Genomic DNA, 18376 nt, shown 5'->3' with positions numbered 1-18376 from the left:
ATTTGGTCCTCAGAGTCTGATGTGAAGAAGTTAAGAAATTAGAACCTTAATCCCACCGTGGTGTTTAATGGTAGGGCCTTGGAAGACTCGTTAGATCGATTAGGTCATTAGGGTAGAGCCTCCGGGAGAGGGAGACAAACCACAAAGACTCATGGGGTCCTGGCGCATCAGGATGCATCCTTGCAAGATGGCCTGTGCTTGCTGCTGGGACTCTGAGCTTCTAGAACCATGCACCAAAGCAAACTTCTTACTCTTTTTAATGAAGTAGCTAATGTCAGGTATTTTGCAATCGTCACAAAAAGCTGATTGCTATACCGCCATACACGCGTGTCTGGCCGAGAGCAGATGCGGATGCAGGACCATTAGCAACCTCCCCTTGTCCTCAGCTTTTCTCCCAGGCCACATTCCTTCTTGCCCCTCCTTCTTCCAGTGGAGAACACCTCAACAGGGCAGTTGGCACTTGCGATCTGCTCTCCGTGCTTGCCTGTCCCCTTTGCGGACACCTTAGTCAGCTACTTAGTAAGCCTCTTCCTCCTGGAACGTCTGCTCTCAGTGGCCGGCTGCATCAAGTTCTCTGTCATGTGGCCCTCAGGCTAGGAAGCCCTGCTGCCCCACAGCAACTAAGAGGCACATGCTGCTCGGCGTGTGCCTAAGCGTTGTGAACTCAGGTGGATCAAGTGTTCTATACAACACCAGGGTCTTGCTCAGTCCGTGAACTCTGCATTCTTCTCCTTCACTAATTCAGATCATTGTCCCAAGGTAGACAGGCCCAGGGTGCCCCACAGTCATCATATAAGACACTTCCACGCGACCCTGCATCAGGAGTGCACAGGTCCCTGTGACCACACACATGTACCAAGGTTGTTGCTGTCCCTCTCTGTTATGTGTTCTTTGTACCCTGAAGCTGCATCTCCTTCAGAATAGGTCAATACAGATTGCTAACCTCGGGCAGCACAGTGGTCTTTCTCACTTTCTCACGTCAACAATGCAGCAAGTAGGCTCTTGGTATCCCCCTCACACTCAAGGCAGAGGTTCTGAAAGGATGGACTGGGCTCTACAACGCAGGAAGGTGGCAGCTTAGTGGGGATTTGTTCTCCAACCTATCCCATGCATGATATATGTGGTCCCACAGTGTAGATAGCTGAAGATCCATGTTACTGGTAGATTAGGTGGGGGGCAGGGAGGTAATTGCCTTATCCCATCCTGTTAGCTTAATGCCTGGCTGGTTCATTCTGGAACTTGGGCACCTAAGTTTTAGCCGGGGTTGTAAAGGAAGGAGCTGGCTTCCCATTCAGGAAAGGATCATACTCTCTGCTGACTAACCTGACCCCAGACTTGTCACCTGTGAGAAATGCTAACACCATGGACAAAGCAGTGAGAGTTCCCTGGGGGGGATCATGGTACCCCACACCTAATGCCACCTAGCTAGGGTTCTCCTTGGGAAACATCCACTTTCCAATTCCAAAAACATCCTCCAAGCTTGGGCCACCTAGAGGACAACAGATGTTCTCAGTTCAGTCTACCTGGCCCATGAAGGCCAAAGTGACTGGTCATTGTGGTCTCTTGACATCAGTCTGGACTAAGCCCCAGACAGTTTCATCAGTCCTGTCAGACCAGGTGTGAGTCTGCCTGCCATTGCCAGGCCTGTGTCCCTCTGCTCCAGACTAGACCAGGAACAGGCAGAGTGACTGATCTGAGCAGGTGACTGGGTACAACCCAACCATTCCATCTGGATTAGCAATTTCATGACAGGAGTTTTGCTTCCTCCATATATGATGTTTTTGGAACCCCGCTCTGTGCCTCGCGCTCAGAATTCATCATCAGAGAAGACATATTGTGTCCCCCAGAAGCTCTCACCATTCAAAGGGCCTCAGGCAAAGAGGGACTTGATGTGTAGGTGTCAGAAAGGTGGAAGCCAGCCTCTGCCTCTGCTCCTCAACACTGGAATATCCCCACACACGGAACCCTCCCTGGTTCTGCCCCCTCCCTGCTACCTCTTCCCCCCTGCCCTTCTCTCCCTTCCCTTTTCTCCTTTGGAAACCTACTCTGACCTCTGCCACTCATGCCTCTGAACTTTTGGCCTATGACACACATGGTTTGAAATATTTCAGAAGAGTGTGTGCCGTCCTAAGCACTACAGGGTATGCTGTGTTCACACAAAGCCTTCCTCGGATAGCTAGCAACGCAGAGATATTTATAAGATACAGAGGAACCAAACGAAACCCAGACCACCCACACTAAGGACATCTGCATGTCGGTGCTCAGGGCCCCGGGCTCTGTGGGCACACTGGCCTGTTGGGGTTTGTTCTGTTTTGTTTTAATCTCCTCTTGTTTGTTTCCCTTCGCTTTGTGTTTTCATTTGTTTTTGTCTTGTTTGTTTATTGACGTTGGAAATTGTTTTGTTTTAATTTGCTAGATGGCAAGAATCGAATTCTCTACCTTTGTACCCCAGAGGAAATCTGCCAGAGATGTTTCCCACATCAGCCCGTACTACGTCTTGCTTCTGAGGGTAGAAACTTTAGGACTGCTTGTGGCTAGCCCACTTCCCATCGGGATTCGGGGCCTTAGGAAGGAGCATCTTGGGTCAAGTGTACCTGGTCACCACACTGATAGTCCTACAGCTGGCTGCTGGCCAGCAGTACCCTGAGAGAGAATCTCTCTCACCCACCAGCCTATCAGAGGGACCCACAGCCCAAGTATCTGCTCTGTGCCTGACCCCAACTAGTCTCAGGGTGTTAAGCTCAACACTTGAAATCCTCACCACTTTCTTCTAAGGAACGTACTCATCCCTGATGCCCATGAAGACAAAGGGGGCCCATTATCTCAACTGCGCGGGGCTGAGGCCACTCCCACCTCCAGACCCAGCACACATCCCTCAGAACCAGACCCTGTTTGTCATCTGTAAATGTTCTAGGTGTGGTTAGAGCCGGAGTGATGGGTACGGGGGATAGTCCAGGACTACAGGGGCAAAAAGACGATTTCTGTTGCTGTGATAAAACATTATGACCAAAACCAGTTTGGGAGCAAAGGGGTTGTTTCAGCTGAGGTAAGTCAGGGTGGAAACCTGGTTGATGCAAAGTCCATAAAGGAGTGCTGCTCACTGGCTTGCTCTCAGGGCCTCCTCAGCCTGCTTTCTTACACCATTCAGGACCGCTTGTCTAGGGACGGCACAGCCCACAATAGCTAGGCTCTCTCATGCCAATCATCAGTCAAGACAATGCCCTACAGACTTGCCTACAGACAGCGGTATAAAGCTGACATAAAAACTAGCCAACACAGGGGTTGGGGATTTAGCTCAGTGGTAGAGTGCTTGCCTAGCAAGCGCAAGGCCCTGGGTTCGGTCCCCAGCTCTGGAAAAAAAAGAAAAAAGAAACTAGCCAACACACTAAGCGATTCATCATCTTTTTCTTGTGGTGAGTAGTCCTTTGACAATTTTGTACGATGTGACTTTATCATATGCGCCCCTCCCCCCATGGCTCGCTCATTTCAATGACGTCATAGTTGGACAGGGCAGACCCTTGGCTCCTTCTATGACAGAGATCTTAGTTATGCATTCGCTCTCCCTCCCTCATCCGCATATTGTTTTTGTTTTTTTAGAATCGGTTACTTTATGTGTATGAGTGCTTTGCCTGCATGCCTGCGTGTGTACTGTGTGAATGCCTGACACCCACAGGGGTCAGGAAAGGAAGTTGGACACTCTGGAATTGGAGTTAGAGACAGTAGGGGGTCACCATGTGGGCATTGGGAACCTCTGCAAGTCAAGTGCTCTTAACCACTGGGCCAACTCTCCAGCCTGGTTGTCCTGATTGTTGGTTGACGTGGGAGGACCCAGCTCCCTGTGGAAGGCACCACCCCTGAGCTGGTGTTCCTGAATTGTGTTACAAAGCCAGCTGAGTGAGAACCAAGAGAAGCAAGCCAGTAACCACTGCTCTACTCCGGTTCCTGCTTCCAGGTTCCTGCCTCTAGAGCTCATCGCTGTAGCCATGGCTTCCCATGCTGGTAGACGGTAAAGGGCAAGTCAAAATAAACCTTTTGCGCGCAAGGCCCTGGGTTCGATCCCCAGCTCCGAAAAAAAAGAACCAAAAAAAATAAATAAATAAACCTTTTGCTCCTGGTGTTTATCCCAGCAACAGAAAGGAAGCTAGGACTGCGGGATAAGGTCCAGATGCGGGTAAGAGCTGAGGGGTAGAGAAGTCAGCAGCCACAAGGACCGGCCAGTGGTAGCAGGGGAGGTGGAGAGAGGGGCCGCACAGCGGGCTGCAGATAAAGCCCCTGGAAGACTTGTTAAACAACACAGACGCATCCCTTACCCTAGTGGAGCCTGCAGCCACTGAGAAGTGGACTAGCGTTTTGTGTCTATAATAACATGCCTGAGGCTTAGGAAAGATGGAGGTTTGGTCAGCTGTTTTGAAGGTTCAAGGGTGAGGTCCCTCCATCCACTTAGCTCCAACAGAACCTTCACATCTGGTCACACTGTGGTAGATCACAAGGGTAGGAATGTGTACAAGAACCAGAGAGCTCCATCTGGAAAGCTTCATCCCAAGGGTGGAATCCCCACCAGTGAGTGGCACGCCACCTCCCATTGCTAACACTCCGGCCACAGTGCCAACTACAACGGACCTGGGGCAGCCAAGTCACAGTCCAGCTCTAGCAAAAGGAAATCAGGTTAGATTCCGTCCTGACACAAAAGCCACCTCACCGCCGCCACCACCACCACAGAGCTTTTAGGTAGGTGGAAGCATCAAGAGATTCTTTTAGAAGCTTGTGGAGAAAAAAGAAAAACCACTTTTGGGGGCCAGGCAGACAGGTATCTGCATCAAAGAGGGAATTGTCTCGGGATTAGACGCAGAGATTCCTTGAAGACCAGGGTTTTGTTTCCACTCTAAAGGTGACCACGCCTGGGTCTCAAGCCCCTTATTCTTCAAACAGAAAGCAGCGTTTCCTTTTCAGTTAATGGTTTGCGGGTCAGGTACAATTCTGGTCATGAGCACAACCTGACAGCGTGTGTGTGTGTGTGTGTGTGTGTGTGTGTGTGTGTGTGTGTGTGTGTGTGTGTGTGTGTCAGTGCTGAGGGTAGAACCAAAGGTCTAATACACACCAGGCAAACCTCTGCCACTGAGCCCCCACCCCCACCCCCAGCATAGCACAGCAGCTAGAACAAGGAATGAACCAGGGCTATGTGACTTTCCTACAGGTACTCCGAGGATGGATTCTTTCACAGACACGGTCGCTGTGATGCATTTGTGAGGAGCCCAGGTTAGCTCTCAGATCAAGGTTGCCTGGGCAATACAATAGCTTTGTGAGCCTGTCTGGTGCATTGTAGAGCAGTCCAGCAGGGGCACCTGTGTCCTGGTGACGTCAGAGCCAAGAGTGAGGGATGTACTGCCTCTGCAGAGCTGGGGGATACTTGGGAAGAAGAGGTATTCTTGTCCCGTTTCCTTGAGCCAGCCCAGCATGGAGCCTTACATCCAAGGTCACAGTCAGGATCAGGAACCCAGCTGCTGGAGGTCATGCCAGAGAGGGCAAGCTACCTTGGTAGGAAACGGAGAGAGCAGGATCGGCTTTCAGAGAGTGAGATCTGGTCCTTCTGCCTGCCTCAGGCTCTGGGATTCCCAAGGACCATGCCTCCAGCCAAATCTGCCACAACCATTCCAGGGAGAAAGACCCTCAGTGACAGCGGGAACATCCCAGGGACTGCCACCGAGGACAAGGATGCACACTGGAGGGCAGGGGGCAGCAAAGGCTCACAGAAAATCCAGACCCCAAAGGAAGAAAATCTCCACGCTCAACGGCAGTCTCCAGGTGCAAGGCTGGATGAAGCAGAGGAGATGTGACATCTAAGTGGTGCCAAGTTCTAGATCAGAGGTTCTCAGTCAGTGTGTCCTGACCCCTTTGAGGTCACATATTAGATATCCCGCATATCAGATATTTACACTACAATTCAAACAGAAGCAAAATTACAGTTATGAAGTAGCAATGAAATAATTTTATGGCAGGGAGGTCACCACAGCATGAGGAACTTTCTTAAAGGGTCGCAGCAGCATTAGGAAGGTTTAGAACCACTGCTCTGGAGGAGAGAGAAGTACATGTGGCTTCTTGGAACATCGTGTGTTTGTGTGTGTGTATGTGAGAACATGTGTGAAAGCATGTATGTGTGTGTGAATGGGTGTGAATGCATGTGAGAGTACACGAGTGTATTTATATATGTGTAAGAGGGTATATATGAGTGTGTGTGAATGGATATGTGACATCACGTGTGTGTGTGAATGTGTGTGAATACATATGGCTGACTGTGTGGGTGAGTGTATGTATGTGTGTTGAGTGAATGTGTGTGAGGGTCTATATGAGCTTACACGAGTTCGTATGTGTGGATGTGTCAGTATGGGTGAGTGTGAATGGCTTGTGAACGAATGTGTGTGAGTGTGATTGAAAAACGTATGTGTCAGTGTGAGAGTGAAGTAGGTGTGAATCGTGAGTGAGTGTGCATGTGTGTCGATGTGTGACTGTGAGTGTGTGTATGTGTATTTTAGTGTGTGTGTGTGTAAGTGGGATGCACGTGTGAGTGTGAGCACAAGAATGACTATGTGAGTTGAGAGAATGTTTGCATGTGCGTGACTGTGTATGTGAGTGAGTGTACATATGTACTGAATATATATGAACGTGTTTCTGTAGCGGTATGAGAGTGAATTGAGTATGAGTTGTGAATGGGAGAGTGTATGTGTGTGAGTCAGTGTGCGTATGTGTCAGTGTGTGTTATGAGCACGTGTTTGGATGTGTAGGAGTGTATGTAAGTGTGCATGCACACACACACCCATGTGTACTTGACTGCCGCCGTGGGTGCTAGATGTGACAATGAAAGGGGAAGTTTTTTCCAAGAACCACGTTGGGTGCATGATGGCAAAGGGGGTCAGTTGGGGTGCCCCACCCTGGCCTTGGGTTCACCCTCTGCTCCTGTCTTAGTTCCATCTTCCCCGCTGTCTTTTTCTGTCGGGGAGAGGGCTCTTTTGTTCTCAGATTCTTTCTGTCTGTCTGTCCTGTTCAGGGTCTTATCCTGCTCTATCCTCTTGCTCTCCCTTCCCACTCCCTCTCAGTTCCTTTCCTCTCTGTCCTTCCCCCTGTGATCCCAGTGCCCTCCTTTGCCACAAGAAGTCTCTCCTTCAGCCTCTGAGTCTGCCTGCTCTTCCTTTGTGCTAGGAGAGTTGCATCTTCCAAATGAGCTGAGCGACTCCTCCGGGACATGGTTTCCAGGTCTGAATGCTTAATTCTGCATTCCTGTTCAGCAAGGGCAAAGATTCAGGCCCCATTGTATCCTGGCTTATCTTGCACTCTGCCCGGCTGGCTCAAATGCTCTCTTCTCCTTTGAGGGCTGGAGTTCCCCGAGGAGGGGATGCATCTGGACCTCCTGTCAATGGCTTTGCTTCCCTGGATTGGAAGATTGGGGAGCCCCAAACAATTCACCTGCTCGGCAGCCAGGGCCATGGGTAGACGGCTCCATCTCCCAGGCCTCACACAGGGCTCTGCTCTGTTGAGATCGAGTGCACGGCGCTTGCACTTGTGTTTGGATCTGGTTACAATTTGGGGGAAACAGAAACAGTTGTGAATTCAATGCATGAATGATTTTAAACTCTTCACCAGCAGGAGTGGCCAGCTAGTTCCTCACACTTCCTCTTCTGTAGACAAGGAAACTGAGGTACGGGAAAGCCAGGCAGCTAGCCAGGGTCACAAAGCCATCCACGCTGGGTTCTGACCTCCAGGGTTACACTCCAGCCCCTTCTGGCTGGCACTTGGGCTCCCTTTAGCCACGGGACACTGTACGGAACCCACTCCAGCTTGGTACCTAGGAGGGCATCCAAGACCTTTCCCCTCAGTGTAGGGGCTATCAGCTCAAACATTCTCTTCAGAGCTTTCTCCCTAAGCTGCCCCACACCACAGTGTTCCTTACACAGAGAAAGTCCCTCGATACTCTGTATCTCTCTCGCTCCCTCCCCTGCAACGGATGCTCGCTCCCTCGCTCAGCTGCCTTTTTCCTAGCTACAAACTCAGCATCCAAAGTACCCTGAGCCACACAATGTGGGCACAGGAGGGTGATATAGCCTGGAACAGAGAAGACACAAGAAGCGATTGGTGGGTTCTGAGAAGGACCACAAAATGGAGGTGTGCCGGGAACAGCATGTGGACTGTAACAGCGTCTGGGCTGCAAGAAGTCAGTCAGCCACACTGTGCATGCATGGCAGGGGCTACGAGGACAAGAGGGACCAAGGGTGTGAACAAGTCACCAGACCGAGGGGCCTGGGCTTCACCAACAGGAATAAACAGTGAGTGAGAAGCCTTAAGGAGAGACTTGAGCAGACAAGGGCCAGGCCGCATGGAGGCAGAAAACACAAGCTGTGAACCAGGCAGGCGCAGAACTTAATGAGAGACAGGAAACCTCCTATGATCTGCAACCACCCAGATGCATTTTCTAGAAATAAGAGCAGGTCAGATCTTTGTTTGCTTTTTCCCCCTGCCCACTGAGGGCAATGAAGAGCCGATCATGTTTCCAAACACATCGCAAGAATTTGCAGTGGAACCTGGAAGAAATAACCCCAGGCTTCTTGGTCTAATTCTCAAGGTCAACTGATATCATTAGAATAACATGAACTCAATTTGAGTTACAGCAGGGAAATCACGTTAGGAAATATGGGTCACTCTCCACCCCGTGACGAAGCTGCTACCTTGTATCATCGGAAGCATTCGCTCCAAAGCCTGCCAACAATTCTTTCCCCACTCTCAGGCTGGCTCCCAATAGCAAATCACCCACAAAACCCACAGCTACGTGGAGGAGCAGAAGTGTGACTGAGCGGGGGGTTGGGGGGGGACCCTGAGAGTCAGCTAGAAGGGGAAGGTGTCCTAGAACAAAGGACAGATTGGTTTCCATCAGTTTTCATTGAGAAGTTTGCCCTGTGATTCCTGACATTTGCTTCAAAGTCCGCTGTGGGAAAGGAGGCAGAGGGAAATGCTGGGGTCAGAACGCAGAAAGCCCACTGCTGGTAAGGGAGACACCAGCACTTGGTGGGGGGAGGGACATCAGGACCCAGTGGGGGCTGCACTGAAAATAAAGACAAGAGTAAGTGGCTGAGTGTCATGGGGACATTCTGTCTAAAAGAGGCCACCACCCCTTCTCAGCCAGACAAGCCCCACATGACAAGACTTCCTGGTGTTCAGTGAAAATTAGAATTCGGAACTTTATCTGAGACCTCCTGATTTTAGAGTGTTGCAGTACTATAAAATTTCATGGTTCCTGCTACAGGAGACAGATCCTGCCGGGACTTAAGAGGTTAAAAATGCTAAGTAGAGAGGGAGGGAGGGGTACACTCACAAACCTAGATGCTCCCTGTCAAGAGCTATGCTTTGGCATAAGTTGACGTCCTGGCCTTGCCCTCTGCCAAAACAGACTTTGCATCTGACCACTTCCTCTAGGAGATGACCCGTACCTAGGGGTGATGTCGCGGGGCTTCGGTTCCTCACCCAAATGTGGGCTGTCTCCATAGGACTATGAGTACACCAAGGCTCCAGTGGTCAGTGAGGACTAGGCACCAGGGGGATGAGGTAGGCACCACCTTGGCCTAACTCAGTCCCTCATCTCCCTTGTAAGCCTAATCACCTCCTATCAGAAGACTTTCTTGACCCCTAGTACTCTCACCCGTTACAGGTTACCCCCTTAATCACATCCTTCACAAGAATCATGTGATCCCTTGGCTAGAGCCCTGCCTGCAGCAAGTACTGGGTAACCCTGTGTTGTGTGTCTGTGTGTCTGTGTGTCTGTGGCATGGTCTGAGAACACGGAGAACAGTAAGAAAGAGTGGCTGGGATGACCAGCCACGTGAAATTAAACCTCCCGAATCAGAGCCTCAGGGTGTCATTACCCGGCACTGCTGACCCAACATGGGTATCCGTGAAGAACTGGAGTTCCCAGAGGTTGGAGGATGTTCAACAAGCTATGTTTAATTGATGCTAAGAACCCACGCCCGGTGGGGAACACCTTCTAATGTCCCCTGAGGACAAATCTGCTTGTCATTGAGAACCTGTACCATGACTCACTAAACATCCCTTGGCACACAGAAGCCACAGATGGGAGGGGAGGCAAGAGCTGACCAGGACCCTTCACAGGGAAATACCATCTCAAGACTGGCCAAACTGGTGGTGTGAAGTGCGAGACTGGGCACACTACGCCAAGCCGGAGACTCATCCAGCAGCCGGGACAACAGATTTTCTCCTCCCGGCTCTACAGCATCAGGTGAGAAATGGAGACAGCAGTTACCATCCTGGGAACACCCACACCCTCCCAGAGGAGCTGCAGAGCAATGGTGGGATGCATAGGAGCACTGGGTGTGCCTAGAGTACTGTGCACAAGTGCACTGGGTGTGCCTAGAGTGCTGTGCACAAGTGCACTGGGTGTGCCTAGAGTGCTGTGCACAAGTGCACTGGGTGTGGTTAGAGTGCTGTGCACAAGTGCACTGAGTGTGCCTAGAGTGCTCTGCACAAGTGTACTGGGTGTGGTTAGAGTGCTGTGCACAAGTGCACTGGGTGTGCTTAGAGTACTGTGCACAAGTGCACTGGGTGTGGTTGGAGTGCTGTGCACAAGTGAGCTGGGTGTGGTTGGAGTGCTGTGCACAAGTACACGGGAGTAGCCATACATGTTCAACACATCAGGAACACAGTATGGCGGGGCTGTGGATTGGGGGTGGGATTAAAAGATGAGCAAACAGACAGACAGACAACCTGCCTTTATTTACTACATTCTGTCTTTCCCAGCTCCCACTTGCCCAGAGAAAGGGAAGCCACAGATAAAAATGCTCAGAGGACAAAAATAGATTGAATTCTCAGAACCCATGAAACCCTGAAGAGCCCAGGAATTTTATTTTCGATTCAGAAAGACCTCACCTTACATGATGACACATCCCGACCTTGAATGGAGCAAGTGGTAGATCCTGCTTGTTCTTGTGTCTGAGTCCAAGAAGAAAGTGTGTTAGCGGCCTACCAAAGAGTGACACCGTGACAAACACATCCCACCAGCAGAGGGCAGCAGAAACGGGCATTTGCCTCAGAAACACCTGGTGGAAGCTCAGACTTCCCTTTCGCCCCTTTGCCAAGCCAGAGGGAAGCAGTGCCGGCCTGAAATAGCCTCGCTCCCAACAGAGACAGCAAACTGCAGCCCCATGGCAGAGCGTTATCCTGTGACTAACACAGGGAACCCCCACTGCCCTGTCCCTCCCCTGGGGACTCTCGGCCGCCCACATTGCCCAAGATGGGATGACACCAGCCAGCTTCTGGGGAGCCAGAGTGGCAGTGGGTGGTAAGGGGCTCTGGAAGCTTTCTCCTCTGTGGGTCCTCCATCTTAAGCCCGGAGGGTGGGAGGGGGTGGGGAGGTGGGTGAGCTTAGCCCCAAATGCTCCCCTCCCTGACCATTAAACAGCTTGAAATCCTTTTTTAGGGAGCTGTGCTTTTAGAATATGGAAAGAAAACTATAAAATCAAAACTATTAGTCATTTCAAGAGTGCAAACCTATTTTTTCACATTTTCAAGCAAAATAATTTTATTGAACTATTACACTCAGTGTGAGCTGAGCTGTTTGATACATGGCATAGAAAGGGGCCCCCTGACTTCAGTCAGCCCAGAACATGAACTTCCTTTCACCTCCAAGTGCATCTACACAGACAGTGTGGCAGACACAAGGTGAGTCCACAGAGTGTCCCCACTGGCTCTACAGAATGGACCCAGAGACCCCAGGAAAGCCCTGAACTGTAGGATTTGGCCACTAACCTGTGTCCCTCAGGTGCATTCAGAAGCTAATTCTAAACATTTAACATAAATATTTAGCACCCTCTCTTATGGTTGAAACTTCATAGCCCCTGTCTGGAATCTGCAAATTTGAGAGAAGTTTCTGGTCACCTGAGTCTGGGCCTAAACCTTGTGTTCTGATGTTTGTTTGTTTGTTTGTTTGTTTGTTTATGATGGGGATCCAATACCCATGCCTTGGTCAAAACAAGAGTTAAACAAGATATGCCAAGAGGATCATTTTCACCTGGGGGAAAAAAAAAACAAAACGTTCTTTTGTGGAAAAGGAAATCATTTTCAGGGCTTCAGGGACAAATACAGTAGGAGCTCTCTTCCTTGCCCTCCCGAAGCTTAGGTCCTTCCAGCCTCACTCCCTGCTCCCTGGCTCCGTGATGAAATCGCATGTGTTGGACAGAGGGCAAATGGCAGAAGGTATGACAGTCTGCCCAGTGCCAGCTGGTCCCCAGCTGGCAGACAACTCTTCCCACAGTCGGTGAGCGAGGTTGTGTTTATTTTATAATTAACAAAAAACAAAGGAAGTGGCAGGGGGCTCGGGGGTGGTGCTTGTGGGTTGTTTTGGGGGGACTGGAATTTCTGCCTCACCCCTTGCTATTTTGGCTCTAGATATGCGGATGGGTAGGAAGGGGTGTCAGCCCTCTCAGGCATTTCATAGGGGCCTGTGTGGTTTGTGGCTGGGTATCCTGCTGTGACAAATGGGCCCTCTATTTCAAAGGAGAGGCGAGGGCAGAATTCTGCCTAGATGGGCCTTTGGGTTGATCAAATCTGATTGGTGACAAAAGGCAGCCATGGTTGCTGATGCAAGGGACTATGAAGGGGTTGATGGACCCGGGTCCTCAGAGTCCACATTGCAGACAAGAGGCCCTGGTAAGTCCTTTGTCGTACTATCTTCAAAATGGGACTGTGTTCCTGTACCTTATGTGGGGATGGAACAGACCCCTGCCAACAAAAATGAGGAGGTTTGGGGGGGCTGGGGGAAACCTGTTAAGCAGATAGGATTCCAAGCTACACGTGGTAAACAAGGCAAATTCTATTTACTTCCACAGGAGCCTGAGATTTTTGACAGCAAAGAGAGACTTATGGTAGAGTTGTCGCCGCATTTATATTTAATAAATTTAAGAGAGAGATGAAATAGACTTTAGCAAGGCTAGTGAAATATTTATAAAAGCACACCGAAGCTGTGTAAGGGAGAGAGGGGAAATAAAACAGCTCGCATGTGGGATCAAGTCGAGCAAGCCAGCTTTTAACCTGACAGTTCCCCAGCACTGCAGGCACGAGGGCTGCCAACGGGCCGCAGATGCACCACACCTGAGCTAGCCGGGAAGGTGGGGAGGTAGGGGTGGGAGGCAAGACAGGGACTGGTGGGCACAGCCAGCTCCATGCAGTCCGGGCAGCTGTCACACCTGCCCAGCTGCTCAGGTGCGCCTGGCACCTTGCAGTGCTCTCCTGGTCCTTTCCACCCCTGGCCCGTGTCCAGTAGAGCCCATGGCCTGGTAGAACACACAGGACTTCTGAGTAGCCTCCAGTCGTTGAGGGCTGGACACCCTGTGGCTTATATCTCTTAGGAGATCCCGTCTGTCTTCAAGCTACTGTCTAAGAAAGGCTCATCCTCCCACTGGAAGGAAAAGTGCTTACATTTGTGAGCCATTTTTTTTTTCCAAACACACAGGTAATACATATCCGTGATGGAGAGCTCCAAACACACATGACAAACACTGATGCCAGCAAGCACGTGAACACCGTCACCCACCTCATACTTCTCCTGTCCAGGGTGACTTTAATGCCACGAGGGACATTTCAAAGCAAGTAAGGCTTGCAGCTTGCATGTCCCAGAACACAGCGCCTGCTGGACATTTCTTCTCCCTTCTCAATCCAAATCTAAATTCACCTTGCAAACCCACGTCTCCCCAGAAGGTGTTCACAAAGAATTACTTTCAGCCGAAGCCCTCAGGGACAGATCTGTGTGGCTTTTCCTTCTTTGTCTCCAAGGACCTTGGGTAGGCTCCTGACCACACCCTACGCCCATCACTCCCTATAAAAGCATGTTCTGGCTTCAACATCTGCTCTCCCTGAGAAAACCACACCAACAGTTGTCCGCTTCCCCAGGAGAAACGGAAAACTGCTTTGCAGTTTGCAGACTGAGCTGCAGAAATGGCAGGAGTCCGGCTCAGCGGGTGACACTCTGACCCAGCCTCTTGGGCTTGCTTTTGGAAGTCTGTGTTCAGTGGACCCTTCTAGCTATTCTTATTCCAAATCAATGAACTGTCCACAGATTCTACGTTCATCCCCGGCTGTTGAATTTGCTTTTGTGTGAGTGAGTATAAATGTGTGCATGTGTGTTTGTGTGTGTGTCCCTCTGTGTGTGTGTTTGTGTATATGTGTACTCATGCCTGTATGCCTGTGTGTGTAGGTTGTAAGACAGTCTCTCTCTCTCTCTCTCTCTCTCTCTCTCTCTCTCTCTCTCTCTCTCTCTCTTTCTGTATGTGTATGTGTTCATGCCTGTGTACCTGTGTGTGTATGTGTGTGGGGTGTGTGTGTGTTTGTGTGTGTGTGTATGTGTGTGTGTGTATGTGTGTGTGTGTGTGTGTGTTCATGTGCCCATGTGTGCATGTGCAGGTCAAATTTGACCTCATTTGTTTTCCTCAGTCACTACCCACCTTACTTAACACTATCCATGTTAAGACAGGGTTTCGACTGAACCTGGAGCTCATGAATGAATTCAGGAAAGTTGACTGGCCTTGGGGCTCCTGGGATTCACCTGTCTTTGTCTTCTCAGCCTGGGATTACAGACAGGAGCCACCATGGCCAGCTTTTTACATAGGTGCTAGAGGTCTAAACTCAGTCTTCATGCATCTGTGGCTTGCACCTTTACCCACTGAGCCGCCTCCCCAGCCCCATGGGCACTGGGTTTTGGATGGTTGCAGAAGGCCCTGCTGGACGGTATATAATATGTCGATCTGATGACTCATTCGAGAGAACCGTGTCTTCAAACAACTCATCCACCCTGCCTTTCGTGACTCGATACGTATCTTCCTCTGGCTGCAGGGAGGTGTGGGGCCCGATTCTCTGGAAGTCCCTTTTCTTTCCTTCAGGCCCTGCCTCAGTATCCAGGACCCCAGACTCTTACCATGGGGTTCATTTGAACCTCTCTAGCAGGAGGATGAGTGACACAGGATCAGAGATGGTCGTGCTAGGCACTGTCAGGAGTCTTAGAGACACTGACCGCAGAATGTACTGAAAGCAGGCTACGGGGACAGCAATATCTGAATCTCACTCCCCTCTTCATGCCCACGTTTTCCAGCCAGGCCTACTTGGTGGAATCCTGATAACTGGCCCCTGCCCAAGTTGGTCCCTTTATCTGGGTGGGTGTGACTTTACCCCCTCTCCTTTCTTCCTTTTGCTTCAATATGGTTTGTGCACAACAAATGGCACACGCTTAACATGCACAATGAGATAAATTTTCACACACACACACACACACACACACACACACACACATATCTATCTATGAAACCAGTCAAGTCAATGCACCTGTCCTTATGCCACCTGATGCTTTGTTAACACTCTCATCCACTGTCCCCAGATACCCACGACCACTGACGGGATGTCCGAGCCTACAGTTTACTCACAGCCTTTACAGCTGTGTAGTCTTGGAGTCATCTGGTATGATGCTTGTATATCTGGCTTTTTGCATGAAGTCTCTCACCTCTGAGATTCATCCGAGCTGTTGAGCAGAACAGTAGCTCGTGCCCTTGTTTTGCTAAGTGATATCCCGTTTTATGGACGTACCACAGTTTATTCATTTACCCCTTGGCGGACTGTCAACATAATAAAAATAAAGTTGCCGTGAATGCTCATGCACTAGGTTTTAGGTGGACATAGGCTTTCATCCCTCTTAATAAATACTAGGATTGGAGTGGCTGGGTTGTGGAACACGTGTGAGTTTAAACTTTTCAGAATGTAACAAGATGGAGGGATTTTTTTTTTGACTCAGCAGTCTAAGAGAGCTCTTGTTTGTCCCCATTCTCAGCAACGTCCGGTGAGACCTTTGGGCTTTATGTCAGGCACTAACTAGATGGTCCAGGGTAGCTACTTGTGACACACGTTTGCACCCTGATGACCCCTGCTCCTCAGCTTTTCGCGTCCACATTGAACATCTACTTTACGGATGCATTTCCCATTTTCTTTCTTACCTGCATGCATGTGTCCCTCTGAGTGTGTGCATACATGTGTGATGTGTGTGTACATATGTACACCTGTGTGTAGGGGACAGGGGTCGATATCAGGTGTCTTCCTCAATCACTATCAGCCTTATTTTTTGAGGCAGGATCTCTCCCTGAACCTGGGGCTCACCAACTTAGTGATCCCAGGAGAGCCACTTATCTACACACGCGCACGAGAGCATACACACACACACACACACACACACACACACACACACACACACAGTCCTGGTGTGACAGGCACTTTCCTGAGTAGCCCACCTCCCCTTCTTTGTCATTTTCTGTTGACTTATCTTTTTATTTTGTTACTGTTGAAAGTTTTAGACATGCGTCCTAAGGACAAATCCTTCCCCTGATGTCTGATTGCAAATGTCTCTCTGCTTCCTTTCCTCTCACTTTCACTGTATCATCTTTCCAGGAGGGTGCTTTTGATTTTCCTAAGGCCAAATTCACTGCTTTTTTCTTGGAAGGACCATGATTCTGGTGCTACGTGTAAGGAAATTTTGCTTGCCTCAAGGTCACAAAGATTTTTTTTTCTCCTAGTTTATTTGGTTATCTGTGATAGTTTTTGCATTTCGCATCTGGGCCTATGGCCCGTGCTCAGTGCTGTAAAGTGATGCATAGAACTTGGTTTATTTTGTCCCTAGCTCCCCAGTCACTCCAACCCAACCTGTACAATCATTCTCCAAACTTCAAGGAAACCCGGCTTTCCCATGCATGGGGAGCTTACTTCTGGGTTCTGTTCCATTGTCCACCTCTACACTGACAGCTACACCTCCCTGCTCACCACTTGGCTTCACTGTCAGTCTCGAAGTCAGATCATGTTAGTTAGTCCCCAGCCTGCAGGGGCTTGGCCCTCGTTTTAGGGTTGTTTTGAATTGGCATCTGTGGGCACGTCAGGCCTGTCTACCAGATATTCTTTAATTTCTCAGTATCATGCTAGCTTTTCAGGGGACAACTTCTACTTTCTTTCAGGCTTTCTTTTGAATTGAGTTCCCGGCATTCTAAATTATGTATTGTGATAAGCGGTGCTTTTAGTGTTAGTTCCTGACTCTTCCTCTCTGGTCTCCAAAGCACAGTGGATTCTATATATTCCCATGTGTCCTGCAACCCGGCTCAACATTATCACTAGTTGTAATGGTTGTTTTATAGATTTATCACATCCCTACATCAACAAGCATGTATACTGCAGACAAAAGTATTCTGTTTTATTTGGTTTTATTTTCTTTATATCCACACACATTTGGGAGCTCGGACCTCCTAGACTATGCTGAATAAAAGCAGAGAGAGACGTCCAGGCTTCACTTGACTTGGCAGGATCCTCTAACTGTTGTCACTAGAGTACTGTTACCAGTGGGTCTTTGTGGTCAGGATGTTCTGTGTTTGTTGAGATAAATGGATGGTTTTCTTCTCTATTTTTTAAAACTTAACTTTATTTGTAATTTCGTGCATATCTTTTTCTGTTGGAGGGTATGGGCACATTTGTGCAGAGACCTGCAGAAGCCAGAAGAGGGTGTTGGGTCCCTGGAACCGAAGATATAGGTGGTTGGTTGTGGACTTCACAGCATGGATAAGGGGACCTGCGCTCCGGTGCCAAGTGTGAGCAGTTTGTACCTCCACCGGCTGAGCATCTCTCCAGCGCCTTTCCTGGATTTTGACTGGAATGAATTACCGGGCTAGACGCCATGTTAGTTACTTTTTGTAACTTTGTAAAGTTGCTGAGATAAAACGGCCTGACCAAAGGCACTGCAGGAAAGAAAGTTTATTTTGGCTTACCGTCCCAAAGAGGTCAGAGTCCATCATGGCGCGGCAGGTGTGGTAAAAGTGGCAAGATGGAGTCAGGAACAGGAGGCTGAGAGGTGACGGCCTTAACTGCAGGCATGAAGCATGGAGCAAACCGGAAATGGGGCAAGGGTTTTAACTCAAGTCCAGCCCTGGTGATGGACTTCCTCCATCCAGGTTGTTCCTCCCCAGAACCTTCCCAAATGTAGCCACTAACTGTAGACCAAGCACTCAAGTTCCTGAATCGAGGGAGGGGGGTGGGGGGTGGGAGGGGTGGAGGGGGTGGGGGTGGGGAGTGGGGGGGGAACGGAGGAGAGGATGACTTCTCCATCCAACCACCACAGACTAATAACCCACCTGCTGAAGAGTCACCCTTTGTATGTGTTATGGATTCAGGATTCAACTTTAAACCACCTTTCTGAAAGAACTTTCCAATCTACGTTCATGAAGAAAACGAGCCTGTAGCTTTCTTTGCTGGCATTGCCTTGGTTTGGTTTTGATACCGTCATGGCGACGACCTAAGCCACACGCATTAA

The sequence above is a fragment of the Rattus norvegicus genome, chromosome 19, assembly GCF_036323735.1.
Source record: "Rattus norvegicus strain BN/NHsdMcwi chromosome 19, GRCr8, whole genome shotgun sequence".
NCBI lineage: Eukaryota > Metazoa > Chordata > Mammalia > Rodentia > Muridae > Rattus > Rattus norvegicus.
Note: the sequence above shows the minus strand (reverse complement) of the source record.